Here is a 13,280-nt window from a genome sequence, read left to right as displayed (position 1 = left end):
CGATGGGCGTCACGTACTCCTCGCTGAACTGTGGAATTGTAGGCAGTTGTTGGTTTTATGTTAAGGAATTTACTGAAATAACGCAACAATATCTATATATACACATGTGCAAGAAGGTTGTATTGTTTAGTAAAAAACAAGTGTTTAGTAATTAATAACACAATTAAATGAAGAAAAAAATGGCAGTTTAGCATTATCTACATTTTGGGCCAATAGTGAATATTTTCGTTTGTTTATATATCATTTTATTTTTCCGTTTATTTTGGTCAGGAATCTGACAGATCAAGTGACCTACATGTCTCCTAGCAACAGGAACTGTCAACAGGAAGGAGACACGGGACATAAACGCTGAGTTTCTTCTACTTTTCATCTACCTGTACGGTGCTGCCTGATTTATTTAGCGGCTTTCAGTGTTGATTTAAAATGTAGCGAGAAACAACGCTATATTCATTATTGGTTTTAGCCTTTTAACGTCGTAATAGTGTTTAAAACATGAAGTGAACTGTCAGCCACCACTAGCGAAATTATTTGTATTTAAAGAGAATGCACATTCAGTGGAATCATTTATCAAGCAGGAATATGGCATTCAGACCTCACACAAGGTGGGTTAATTCATAAGAGATTTTTAAATGTTGTTAATAATGTCTCATTTTCATCAAGAGTGCATGTACGTGCTAAATCACGAAAACATTAATATTGGGAAATAGCATTACGCATTAAATAACTTCTTTATATTGTATATATTCGCATATTTTGTACCATATATCCCCACAAAGATGGCAATATCCGTTCCCTGTGAGGAAACAAGGTTATGAATCATTCAGAATGACTCCCAGCATCTTTTGCATATTTGAACTTGAATTATATGATTTTGAGATCCATCTTTTCACACTGTGGACAGTTTAGGGACCGAAACATAACTATTAAAAACATTCACTGATGCTCCAGAAGGAAACAAGATGCATTAAGACTCTGAATATGTTCAAGAGGATGAATATGTTCAAAGTTTTCATATTTGTTGAAATTATTTTTTTCCCATATAGTACTGCCCTTCAGAAGCAACAGAAGGTAGCATTTTTCGAAGACAAATTAAGTACAATATACTTTGATCTTAAATTGAAAAAGTTTTCACTTTTTTTGTCTTGTGGTCTATATGTAAACTATCTTACTCAGGACAGTACTAAATAAAAAAAAAACAAAAAAACAAAAATCTCTTACTTTGTCTTATTTCCGACTAAGAACTTTTTTAAGTCACTCTACAGTGTTTGTTTTATTTAATTTTGTCAATATAACACAAATATTTTACAATACACTTCATATCTATAGTTCATTTCATAAAGTAAAAGGTTTTAAGGAATTGTGTTTGGGCATTTTTATTAGGCCACTCATTCAGTACTTTTGTTTTTCAGGTTGATGTTCATAACCTCGCACAATTTACAAAAAAGGCCTACCAGAAGTGTACGTTGAAATCTCCTTTACAACTCTGTACCAAATCTATTCATTTCCCTTTGGAATATTTAGCGCATACTGTTATTCTATGTTTCTAAAAGGTGTCGGCTCACTCACTATGTCAGCGCACACAAGCTGGGCACACTAACCGCTGGCAGCTGGCAGGTGCTTTAGGCAGTGACCTGTTGGGTCAGGCACAGGTTCAAAGGGCAGAGGAGTTTGGTGATAAATCAGCCGACAGAAAAATTAAGTCAGGTAAGATGTGCAATCAGCTTAAAAATGCAATCTGGAAAAATTGTGTTGGATTCATGCACACATGAAAAACAATTTTTTTACTTTCAGACTATATAAATACTTTTTAGGATAGGTTACGAAAATGAAAATTCAAACTGTAAACGGCATGTTAAAAATAACAATTAGGCTACTATAACTTACTGTTACTAAACACTATTAAACATCGTCTTGAACATCATACACAATAATATCTTACAATGTAGAACATCACTCAAATCCCAAATTAAAAATGATAGTTTATGATAAAATATTGAAATAAAGTTAACAGTATACTACAGTATATGCAAAAAATGCAATGTAACAAAAGTTAAAAAAACAGTATGTGTGTATTTATGCAAGTATGTGGGTATTCAACGTATCAGTGTGTCCTATGGTTTGACATAAATATAAAAAACATTGAAAATAAACCACATTTTTATCATGGGAAACAACGAAGATTTTTCCCAACAGTATCTATGTGTTAAGTTTTTATTATTTTTAAAATTATTTTATTATAATGTCACATCATAGAATACGGTCCAAATTATCTATCATCTATCTATCTATCTATCTATCTATCTATCTATCTATCTATCTATCTATCTATCTATCTATCTATCTATCTATCTATCTATCTATCTATTTGAATCGTGACAACACATGTCTTTCAGAATGGTGTTTATATTTGTGAAGGCTTTGTTATATCAAGAAGTAACCAACTTGCATGAATGAGTTTCAGCCATAATGCCGTAGTGCGTCTTCAGCACTGACTTTTGCCAGATTCCTGGGCTGACCAGGGGATGAGTGCCAGTCTGTGCCAACCCGCCGACCTGGTGTCACAAACCTGGCATCATTTTAGAGATAGGCACCTGTAGGGTTTTTGCACGGGAGGGGTTTAAGAGGCATTGGCAGTTACGCACTGACTAACGCCCCTTTACCCAGAGAAACAATAAGAAAGACAGTATGGCTTTTTGATTCCTATGCCAGGTTTCTGTGAGTCTTTTTAATTCAGAATAATCAGAATGTTTTGATGAAGTAGAGGTCCACATGCTGAGAGGCATATGCTCGAATTGAATGCTTCTCATGACTGGAGTTATTGCTGTCTTTCAGAGACGGTATAGGGATGAATTTAGAGATGTAAATACATACTTTTACAGAAATAGGAGCAAATTGCTGTTTTGTTGCTTTGTTAAAGCAGTAAAGGTACAAACCCCATGTCTTTGAGGAGAGAACTATTAAATACGTTAAACAATAGGGATAGTTCACTATTCCACTTCATTTACTGACTGATGTCTTTCCAAACCTGTATGACTCTTCAGCTGCCTAGCAAGCTTGATTATAGTGTTTAATTATTTATTTTTTTAAATACATTAAGTTAATATAATATTAATATAATAGGAGCTTAAAGGGATTAGCTGCATTAACTATATTTTTATATGGATATAGATTTTTATTTTTTTATATATAATTGTGCTCATTTTCAAACTGCATTCAGTCATGTCCCAAATATTGTTGGAGTGTTGCAAACAGAATTGCAAAGATTACGTTTAAAAAAAAGCTATATCGAAGTTAAAATGCTAAAAACTATTTTCTTTTTTTTTTTTTTTGGAAAATGTACCCTTAGGCATTCCCAAGATGTAGATGAGTTTGTTTCTTCATTGGAATCACATGAAATATAATGCAAATTTCTCCAAATCTGCTCTGTGATGAGGAAACAAACACATTTTGATGCAAAACAGCATTGTTTTACTTTTTACTAACATTTAACTAGACCGTCTGTTATGAATCCTTTTGCACTTCTTATTAAAAGGCTATAGAAATGATCTCAAATTGTATAGTAAATAAATCCACAGTAGAATATTCTTAATTTGCATTTATTTTTCATAATTAACTCTTATTTTCATTAAAGCACACAGCCATCTGTCACAGACATATGTTTATTCAAAACTCAAATATCTGGAACACTTCATCCTATTCTTGAACATGCACACTCTTGGAGTTTCTCTCACTGTGTGTTTATGTTGCAGCTGACCCCAGTGCACTCCACTGGCAACGAGGATGCCACTAGCTGCCCACAATCCCTTTGCCACGTCTCATTCACCCCTCTCGGCCAGCCGACGTACCAGACTCTGGTATGTTGCCAGGGGCAAGTAGACTTCCATGACAACTGTTTAGCGGGGGAGAGATGGGCAGACGAGGAGAGAGGGGGACAGTTTATCTCACTCCAGGGATAGATCTATGGGATATCTGCCAGGCCACATGCTATCATTATGGAGCAGGTTGGATAGCACATTAGAGAATGACAACTTTCAATTTGGTGGGCCTTTGAACACAAAGGACTATCAGGAGGGGCCGCAGAACACTTGGCACTAAAGCACTGTGGGATTAGAGAGGATTAAACTGACAAAATGTGTGTGTGTGTGTGTGTGTTTGTGTGTGTGTGTAGTTGCACCTATAATGTATCTGTTTACCTTTCTATGCAGCAAAGATGTCACATGGTCTTCAAAGCTTGACACTCCAGAGGAACAATTTTATATTTTGTCTCGCAGATTGACCCAAAACGCTAAACCAGGTATTGACAGATCTAATTTGTGATATTTGCTAAAACAGCAATTATTATTGCTAATACTCAAATTTATTTTGGACAACCGTGCATTAATTGACGATGACTCAAATTATGTGTGTAGAAGAGGTGTATTATTGTATTTCTACGTGATAAAATGGTACCTGAACATCTAGAGCCTGAATAGTAAGCCAAAAGTAATATTAAAGTCAAAATTACGGCATAGAAACACCCTAGCAATGTGTCAATTTCTGATCATGATCATGATTCCTAAACCAAACAGTGGTCCTAAGATCAAAGATAGCTTGTATTTGTTTTCTGAAAGTATCAGAAATTCAGCATGATCATCACACATCGTGCTTGCTGCTACAATCATGTTTACTGACCAGCCAATAAAAATGCAGTAAAAAATGGCTTTGATCAGTGCGACATGACGCTAAATCTTAAAACTGCTTACCTTCCTCTTTTATCAGAAAACATAAAAAGTGCAACTGTCAAACTGTGCTTCATCGTGCTCTTTTTGTTTAGCACTAGTGCATGCTAATGACGTTTTATTCTTCAATAGTAACTTGCCCAGTCACTAGGTGTCATCATCGGACAGTCTGCATAAATCTCGTACCTAAGTTTATTAGGTTCATGTCACACATTGTGATTTGTAATGATCTTATTGAGTGCTAAAATCGCATGAGTCTGTAGAAGACTTAAAAATAATGCACTCTTTACATTTGGATATTTTAAAACAATAAATAAATACCATTTAAGGCACAATCCTAGTTTTGTAGCCTTTTTGTTCTGAAATAGAGGCTGTGGAGACTTGGAGTTGGGCTGTTTTGACACCAACCACCCTGAACATCCTAGCATCCACTTAGCAATGACATAGCAACTGCATGCTTCTATAAAATGGTATATAATGATATAGTAAGGATTTGTTTATGTTCATAGATGCAGTACTGGAATGTCTAGGGTCAGGTGGGAGTTGCATTGCTCTGTCCTGAGCAGTTCAGACACATTATCTGAGTTGTATGCTGACAGCAAAAAACAGAGGGATGTTCAACTACAAGAGAGCTGGTATGGTGCCCATCTACAGTATATGTTTTCTGTGCGTTTTGTTTACTTGTTTTTTTTTGTTGTTTAGCTTGTTTAGTTTTCTTTTACTTGGTTTTGTTTTGTTTTGTTTTTGTTCGTTTGCTTTTGGTTTGTTGTGCATTGTCTAGTTTTCTGGGTTTAAAATTTGCGTGAAGGTGTAACCATAGCAACAGTATGCTGCACGAACACTCTCAGGTGGGATCGGTATCTCGTGCAAACTGAAAATCGTTTGAATATCCCACCAAGCTTCATACAAAAACAATGGCTCAGCTAGTAACATGAGGATCTATGACTAACCAGTGGAAGATCTGGAAACTTGTTTGAAAACAGTCATTAGTTCGGTGCAGGAATAGCACAAAAAAGTCCTGAAGCATAGCCAAACCCATTCAAAGGTCATTATATAATAAGCACACGTGACATAACTGTTTATTTATGAAGGAGTTCATTAAAACAGTCATAAAATATGCAGAATAATAACTTGTAAACCAATATTATATAATAAATAATGCAAAAGTGAAGATCCCATTATAGTCATCATAATAAATATACAGCTTCGGATATAAATATTTCACATGTTTATATTAGACTTTATGGAATGGACATATTAAAAAAGCAAACAGTTCAAGAGAGAAATTCAGGCCTTCTGTTTCGCTTTGTGTACTGCAGCCGTCGGTAAAGACAGCAGAGTTAATAGGTCTCAGCGTGAAAGAGAACTGGTCTACAGAAAGTGGCATCACAGCGGCCCTTTCATTCTCCGACTGCCTGTCAAAGACGCCTCCATCAATAAAGAAAGTAAGCGCTAAGAAGGTGTCATATTTATTATATTATAGCGCTAAAATAACAAGCTGTGTCATCATCATCATCACTTGTTGACTTGCTGTCACATGAGCTTCTGAACTAAGTGTGCTATCATTGATGTTGACTGATGAGGGGGCATACAGTGACATTTAAGGAGAAACACAGTTACGTAAGAATCTCTGCTGTGTTCTAGCTTTGTCTTTTGCCCTGCGGACCCTGTACGACCCAGAGGAACGCCCAGTGAGTGGGGAGAGGCTGTGCTGTCTACTGCTGCGTTATTGGGAATGTCAGACCTCTTCCAGAAGTGAGTATTGGCAATTTCAGATCTGTCTTTGCACTAGCAGGTTCAGTACAAGATGTCCAAAACACAAGGCTTCTGCAGTCACGGTCATTTATACATGGGTCAAAGATGTTCACATCAAAAGAAATTCACAAAAAGTGTTTTTATGTTTTTATGTTTAAGTTAAGTGTCTACTTTAAGGTTTCTAATGAGTTTTTGGAGAATAAAATGTGGTTTAAATTATGTTACATTGTCATTCAGTGTAACACAGTATTTATGTAAAAATTCCAACAACATGCTTATTCTTGTATGACAACAGAATAAGGAAGCATATTACATTTTATTTAGTTTTAAATTAGTAAAAAAAGTGGTAAGTGAAACCTAGGATGGTGGCAAATTTAAAAAAAATTAAATTAAACTAATTGCTACTTAGGGTGAAAAGAATTAATCTTTTTAATGTGTCATGAATTCATTTTTTTGTACATATGCCTGACAAGATTGTTACACTGAATGACATTTTAGGGGGTAAATTTAGTAGTTTCTGCATATATTTTGGTATGAAAATAAATCATAGATTAGGAAAGGTTTGAGAAAGGGTCACGTAGAATATGTCTCCTACAAAAAAAGAAAGTACAAAAAAGACGATTCCTGTGTGCGTGTAGTGTGTCATATTAAGCAACAAAGACTGATCCAGTAGTGTATAAGCCCACACCCAGGTTTCTAGAGACGTTTGTGCTGTCCAATCTCAGCTTGATTCATATCCAGGATGTTGGGTGGAACTGGATGTGAAATTTGGCACTGCAGTCAGTCACCGTATTTATTTGAAAGATATTTTTCAAATAAGATCACCCGATGTTCCACCCAGCAGAGTTTAAACGTACTAATAGCGTGCATTGCATAACAGGGCATTTTTCCCTTGGTCATGGGTGCGTCAATTTGTAATCTTAAATGGGAATTAAATTTTACATGCAATCACGATATGTCATATGTTTAGTTTTTAGAATGTCACTTCAGAATATCAGAAATAATCCAGACATACATGAATACACTGTGTTGTGTGTCATATCAAATATTGTGTCCTTTTAAAGCTGATGGATATGATTGACAGGTGTCTTAAAGAGATGTTAAAGAATATATCACCATTGACTGTGTGCAGCTTTCATCAAGTGTCTTGCAAGGTAACAATTCTTCTTCTTGCTTTGTTTAATTGTTCTTTAAATTACCAATAGGGGGAGCTCTATATTTAGCGTGTAAACGTCTTTAAATCTCTTTTTGTGTTTTTCAGTTTAAAGAGACTGTTCTCCAGAGTGCATGTGAGCGCTGGTTGGAGCTGTTTCTAGTGACTAAACTGTCCTGCCATATAAAACTCAGAGATATGACCTTTGACCTGCTGTTGAAGACCCTACTTAGTCCAAGGTCTCATATTTTTTTCATGTCTTTTTGACCTTTCAGTGACAAATCACGTTGAGAAGCACTTCCATCAGGATCTTGATTACATTGCTTTTGCATAAAGAAGATGAAGTCTGTTTATAAGACCATTAGGATGTTTTGCATGGTGACATTTTCCTTCCAAAGCTTCATTACTGCATTGCATACTTTTGAGGCTGTTTGTAATTCCCTTTATTCTCAATGGTAATTTTCATTAGATTCTCATTACTGTAATATAGTCAGGAAAATCATCTTTTCAGCAAATGTTTTCTTCATTTACACAATGCATTTCATTTCTCCATTAACATCAACATAAAATAAGTACATTGAATCAAACACTCTATATCTATCTATCTATCTATCTATCTATCTATCTATCTATCTATCTATCTATCTACATTTACATTTAGTCATTTTGCAGACGCTTTTATCCAAAGCGACTTACAATTGAGAGTACATCAAGTGATTCATTTTTTGAGAGACAAACAGACAGAGTAAGTGCTTGTAACACCAAGTCACAGGCAGTGTTCAAATTAGAACAAGCATCTATCTATCTATCTATCTATCTATCTATCTATCTATCTATCTATCTATCTATCTATCTATCTATCTATCTATCGATAGGGGAAATGTGTCAAGTCATAATGCAACACAAAACACTAATGCGTATACTCTCTCTTTCACACACACATGCACACAAAACTAAATAATACTACAGAGCCCCTTAAGGGACATGGTGGAGGAAAAAAAAATCCCCTGAGAAACTTTGGAGGGAATGCAAAAAAAAATTAAAAAATTCCACTCAACCAGAATTTTTCCACCACCATGTCTCTGGGGCTCCGTGATACCGTATACCAATACCACAATGCATATTCACATTCGTCTTTATTTATATATTTTTTTATCTCTACATTATAATGGGTAAAATACGATTTAGCCTCATTCCCTCTATCAAACACTTAAGGTTCTTAAAATAGGCCTTTTTTCTTTGTGCAAAACGTAGTTTTGATTTTGGGGTGACATCTGGCCTGGACATTCTTAATAACACTTATAAAGTACTTTTTTCTGTACTTCAAGTCACCTTCTGCATACATAGTGGCTATTAGAACGCATCAAAATTGAGCAGATGGTGTAAATCAGCAGGAAACTAATAAGATTTCTGTGTCTAGATTGTTCACATCTAATGAGTATGAGGTCTTGAGAGCAGTGCTGTGCTGGCTTTACCTGCAGTTAAACCCTCTCAGACAGACTCTACCAGCCCACAGCACCGTCATCACCTTCTTCTCCAAGTAGGTAACCTTCTTTATGGTATTTACAGCTATCAGCAAAACACAATGCACGTGATCCATTAGTAGAACTCCATTTATGGAGGACATTACAGTAATTCAGTACACTATTCATTCATTTTTTGAAATGACCTTGATACAGCTAGTTTCATGCACATATGCTTTTAATGACATCCCTCCATCATTTATCTGTCTGTTTCAGGAAACGGCTGTTTTCTTGGAACAGCCTCAGGGTCAAAAAATACATTACTATCTTTCAAGCTCTCTTCATGCATGGCATTACTGAATGTAAGTTTGGCTGCTTCGTGATAGATGCTCACAACATCACAAACTAACACCGTCTACAACATCGATCTTCAAAACCAAGCATATCTTTGTCCCCAGTCTCTGAAGGCTGTTATGCCTCATTGTTAGCTTAACTGAAAACAGACCGCTTGGCACAATGAATGTGTATATCTCCGCGAAAGCGTGTCCAGACAAACAGTACATCCCAGCTACAGGATCACGTCATGGTCACAGTCAGAACCTCAACCACTGGTCCTCCAACGCCCACCAAACAGACAGGACAACTCTATCAACTATTCTGAAATACATCACAGACACACTACTGATGTGGGCTATTTTTAGGTCTTAAAATAATAATGTATCAAAAAAAGGAACACTTTGTTGTTATACCCATCATGTCATACAAACCTGCACGGAAAAAAAAATGTTGTAGTGTCATGAGATGTAAAACGTGGGAAACCTGAAAGGAAACGGTTATTAGCACTTAGTTATGTTAATGCTAAAGATACATTAAGCAGTGTTTTGAGCGTTTTTGCTGGTGACTTTTTTAACAGTTATGCTTGGGCACTTTTCAATTGAGAATGGGTAACAGATTTCTATCTGGATAATTTAGATGAGTCTTGGGCCCTGTGTCTCACCTGGGTGACCGTTGACAACATTTAGTTTGAAATATTGTTTGAAAATCCCCAAATAGCAAGACACCATTGAAGCAAACAGCTGTGTGTTTCTCATAAACAAATCTATATTTGAGATGTTTTTAACAGAAGCAACAGTTTAAAGTTAAGACTCTTTCTGGAATTTCTGGAAGCCAATGTTGATATTTGAAATGATCCCTACCCCAAAAGGACCTCGTCCCTATTTTAATTGCTCCACCCCACTTATATGTAGCCTACGCAACCCAGGCAACGATTCTGTTCTGTAAAACAAAGCAGAACCAGTGATGTAACGCTAAATTCCTATAAATCCGTTCTGATGAAAAACAATGTATAGCTTGAAAACTATGAGTGAAAACATTTAAAGAAAACTTTTATATTTGAGAGAGCTACTACATTTGTTCAGCTGAGTATGTGTTGTTTATGTGTGTTCATGTCTCAGGGCAGCATCTGCAGGAGCTCCAAAACATCAGAGTTCTTCCTGAATCCTGGCTGCTGCACATCCTGTCCAATCATTACCACACTGTGAGTGTGTGTAGAGACCACAAACACAACACCTTATTCAACCCACCAGTCACTCAAGATGCACCCCATACATAATTCATAAGCTGCTTGTTTTAATATCAGCTGTATAGATTTTTTGGCTCCATGTTAAAACTAATTCATTAGCTGTAGGGCTTATCTGTATGTTTTTTTTTCCATAGCTTTACAGCGGAGGCGACATGGTATTGACTGACTTCTCCAAACAAGCTATCCGCTTTGGAATGATGCTTGATAGGGTGCGGTACACTTTCTGACACTTCATGCGTTATGGCCATTCCTGGAGCTTTTCGGTCTTTAAGTCACCTGCAGTTACTATTATTACAATACAACAAAATCAGTCTGTGCTTTTTCTTTTACTTGCTTGTAAGACAGTATTTTGTGTGTTGTTTTTCCTTGTATCACCGTACAGGAGCAAGAGTGCTACGCTCAAACCATCAGCATCTATGGCTTTTACTTTCTTCTCCAAGCTGCTAAAATGGAGGAATCAGATACGTACAGCTTCTCTATTGAGGTTTGAGCTGAAAATACTGAAAATACCCTTCCTGACCAATTTTCTACAAAAAGCGTGCTTTGTAAAAAGCGTCAAATTATACGTTTTCTTTATCATGTGTTGAAAAGGACACTTATTTTAACATGTTGACTAAGCACTTGATAAAGTGTGTTGTTTTATATAGCAATTAAGGTTAACATATTTATGACTTCACTACAAATATATAGTGATGAACATAATTATGGCATACAAGTTCCAATGGCAATGATAAGCATATTTTGTTTTCCCAGAATGCTTGCCAGTGTATTTAGCGATGCAGTTTAACCATTTTTCAAAGACAATACAAGCAATATATAGAGATGTACTTACTTAATTGGATCAAAAGTACTCATGCACAGTTTTATTTTAAGGCCCAATTCTTGTTAAACCATATAAATTGTTCATTAATTTACTCCTAGTTTTCTGCTTATTAATAGTAAGGTACAGTAGTTGTTATAGCTTATATTTTAGCTTTTAGTAATAGGCATGTTAATAATGAAAATGAAACTTTTGTCATTAATCACTTACTTCCCATGTCATTCCAAACCCATAAAGCTTTGTTTGTCTTCGGAACACAATTTAAGATATTTTGGATGAAAATGGGGTTATGACTAAAGTAGAAAAGACGTCATCAGAATAGTTCATCTGCTTACAGTGGTTCAACTGTAACATTATGAAGCTACACCATAAAGTCATTATTTATTTTTCTTTTTGTGCAAAAACTATTCTCGACACTTCATAACATTATGGTTGAACGGCAGATGGACTATTCTGGCGATATCTTTCATACTTTTCTAGACCTTGACAGTGTTCATTACCATGACAGTCAATGGGATCTAAAATATCTTAGATTGCGTTCCAAAGACAAAATGAGCTTTTAAGGGTTTGGCATGACATAGGGGTAAGTGGTTAATGACATTTCCATTTTGGGGTGGAGTAACCATTTAATAGCAGTATTGGTCCCTATACTAAAATCTTGTATGTCTAACAAGTTGGGAACCAGATTTGTGGATTTGAGATGGAGCTATCAATGTATTCCATGTATTTAATTGATGTTGTGGAAAAAAAGCAGTTATTTGAGCAATAGTGTCATCATTCATGAATTCCTGTGTCATTCAGCCTAAGCTCCAAGGGGCAAAAAAAAGCAGAAGAGAGATGTCAAACTATAAAAATGGAAGACCATTGCATGAATTTGACAAAAGAAAAAAAAGTCATACATTTTTTATCTTTTATATTCTGGGTGAACTCATAGAGAGATTCTTCAGAACATATGTCATCCTCTTTCTCTCTCTGTGTGTAGAGGTTAAGACACTGGGATCCTGCTGTGTGCCAGTCTTCCATTGTGAGCCGTCCGTACAGCATGCGATCTGATCGATCAGTGTGTTATCATATCACAGTGCAAAGCTTTGCCAGTGGCCAATGGCAAGAGCACAGCAGTGGACCTGTCAATCAAGAGTTTGGCTTATGCAAGCGCCGCTCTAGGAGCAAGGTACCAACACCCAGAGTCTAATATAAAACAACAAAAACTAAAGGCAGGATGAACACAATAATCCGAACAGTTTATTTGCAGTTTTTGTGTGTTCGGTATATATTTATTATTTATATATAAATACAAACATACAGTAAATATGATCTATATTGATATAATCTATATTGACAAAAATATTTGATATTTTTATGTCATTATATAATTATATATGTCATTATTTTTACATTATATATATATATATATATATATATATATATATATATATATATATATATATATAGATATATCTATATCTATATATATATATATATATATATATATATTATGATAACAAACTTTTTATGATAACAAAAGTTAGCTTTTTATGGTTTTAGTTTTTGCTAACAATAATAACCTGATAACAATATAAATAATGAAAGAATAACCATGTTTTTTTAGTCGCGTTATAATGATTAATTATTTAATTTAATTATTATCATTTTTAAAAATAGGTGGTTGATCTGTAATGCAATACAATACACTTTGATGCTTTTTTTTTTATAAAAGTTACATTTTTCTAATTTGTCCTTTTTTTAACAGCCGCCCAGATTGAAGGACTTTCTTCTCCCATCCTGGTGA

General features: G+C 35.2%; 1 pseudogene; it reads left to right on the top strand.

Moving 5' to 3' along the window:
- The first annotated feature begins 344 nt into the window (after positions 1-344).
- On the top strand, positions 345-13,280 carry LOC122355767 (annotated as a pseudogene).

Source organism: Puntigrus tetrazona, chromosome 12 (assembly GCF_018831695.1).
Source record: "Puntigrus tetrazona isolate hp1 chromosome 12, ASM1883169v1, whole genome shotgun sequence".
NCBI lineage: Eukaryota > Metazoa > Chordata > Actinopteri > Cypriniformes > Cyprinidae > Puntigrus > Puntigrus tetrazona.
This window is presented reverse-complemented; position numbering and strand designations above follow the sequence as displayed.